The sequence below is a fragment of the Gossypium arboreum genome, unplaced genomic scaffold (genome assembly GCF_025698485.1).
Source record: "Gossypium arboreum isolate Shixiya-1 unplaced genomic scaffold, ASM2569848v2 Contig01091, whole genome shotgun sequence".
Lineage (NCBI taxonomy): Eukaryota > Viridiplantae > Streptophyta > Magnoliopsida > Malvales > Malvaceae > Gossypium > Gossypium arboreum.
The window spans coordinates 1-2,146 of record NW_026441203.1 but is presented as its reverse complement, the minus strand read 5'-3'; the positions used below and the strand labels follow the sequence as shown (position 1 = coordinate 2,146).

Below are 2,146 nucleotides of genomic sequence, written 5' to 3'. Positions count from 1 at the left end.
GATTTAATCCTTTACCTCTCAACGAAAGATTTGAGGAAGAATATACATTCTCGTGATTTGGATCCAAGGGCCAATTAAATATAATTTTAAAATTATATTCTAACTAAAAATTGAAAAATTGGATTATGAAATTACGAAACATAAATTTTTTTTTCAATTGGATCAATACTTCCAATTGAATAAGTATGAGGAAAAGATCCATGGATAAAGATAGAAAAGTGTATTTCTAATCGTAACTAAATCTTCAATTTTTTTGATGGGATAGATTGAAGCAAAATAGCTATTAAACGATAACTTTGGTTTACTAGAGACATTTACATCTTGTTTTAGCTCGGCGGAAACAAAATGCTTTTCCTAAGGATTTTCTCAAATAGAAATAGAGAACGAAGTAACTAGAAAAATTGTTCTATTCTAATCCCATTCTTCTAGAAGGATCATCTAGAAAGCGAATTGTTTTGAATGCATTCAGACAGAAAAGCTAACATAGATGTTATGGGCCAAATTCTTATTTCATTTCGTTCCTGCCTTATCTTTATCTTATTTATATTCTATTTTATTTATTTCTTTTTTTTTATTTATCCATCTTCCATAAAGGAGCCGAATGAAACCAAAATTTCATGTTCGGTTTTGAATTAGAGACGCTAAAATAATGAATCAACGTCGACTATAACCCCTAGCCTTCCAAGCTAACGATGCGGGTTCGATTCCCGCTACCCGCTCGATATTCGAATTCTATCTATTCTATCTATTTGAATATTTATTAATTCAATTCAACGATGCATTAGCATCATTGAATTGAATTAATAAATCCGCAATTCCTAACAATACAATTTTTCACATGTTCTTTAGTTTTTCCAACCAAGAGAAAAGAAAACCGAACAAGAGAAAAAGTCAAAATGTCAAAAATCGTAATGAAAAGCGTCCATTGTCTAATGGATAGGACAGAGGTCTTCTAAACCTTTGGTATAGGTTCAAATCCTATTGGACGCAATTTTGAATCGATTTCTCTATATTCCATTAAGTTAGAATTTTCTATTTATAATTGTTCCTGAAGTCGAAAACGTTCCATTTGGTCCTGAATAGCGTCTTTCAAAAGCGTTTCCGCTTCCTCAGTGAATGTCTTGGTAGAAGATATGATTTCTTGAACTGAGGTTTATTCGTTTTAAGTAAGTACGTAACTCAACGAGAAATTTCCTTACTTGTCCAATTTCTAATGAATCAAGATAACCATTCGTTCCGGTATAAATAGTACTTATCTGTTCTGCCACCGTAAGAGGAGCTGATTGGGATTGTTTAAGCAACTCACGTAATCGTTGACCTCGTGCCAATTGATTCTGAGTAGCTTTATCGAGATCAGAAGCAAATTGTGCAAAGGCTTCTAATTCGGCGAATTGGGCCAATTCCAATTTTGATTTACCAGCGACTTGTTTCATAGCTTTAATTTGAGCCGCCGATCCTACTCTGGAGACGGAAATCCCCACATTAATAGCAGGTCTGATTCCAGCATTGAATAGATCGGCGGATAAGAATATTTGTCCATCTGTAATGGAAATCACATTAGTAGGAATATACGCCGAAACGTCTCCCGACTGGGTCTCAACTATTGGTAAAGCAGTCATACTTCCTTCACCTAACTGAGAACTTGATTTAGCGGCTCTTTCTAAAAGGCGCGAATGCAAATAAAAAACATCTCCTGGATAAGCTTCACGACCCGGCGGTCTTCGTAATAGAAGAGACATTTGGCGATAAGCCTGTGCTTGCTTGGAAAGATCATCATAAATGATTAAGGTGTGTCGTTCACGATACATAAAATATTCAGCCAAAGCAGCTCCTGTATAAGGAGCGAGGTATTGTAATGTAGCTGGGGAATCCGCCGTTTCGGCTACCACAATGGTGTACTCCATCGCTCCCTTTCTTGGAAAGTGGTCACTACCTGAGCCACAGAAGATGCTTTTTGACCAATAGCTACATAAACACATATTACATTTTGCCCTTGCTGATTGAGAATCGTATCCGTGGCTACTGCTGTTTTACCGGTCTGTCTATCCCCAATAATTAATTCTCGCTGACCACGTCCTATAGGGATCATCGAATCAATAGCAATAAGTCCTGTTTGAAGAGGCTCATAAACGGAACGTCTCGAAAT

The 2,146-nt window shown here is 36.3% G+C and overlaps 1 non-coding gene and 1 pseudogene across 1 annotated transcript; one reads left to right on the top strand and one right to left on the bottom strand.

Annotated features, from left to right (window-relative positions):
- Window positions 1–893: 893 nt before the first annotated feature.
- On the bottom strand, window positions 894–2,140 carry LOC128289290 (ATP synthase subunit alpha, chloroplastic-like; annotated as a pseudogene).
- On the top strand, window positions 919–990 carry TRNAR-UCU (transfer RNA arginine (anticodon UCU)). Its single transcript has one exon. It is a non-coding gene; the product is annotated as a tRNA-Arg (tRNA).
- Window positions 2,141–2,146: the final 6 nt, after the last annotated feature.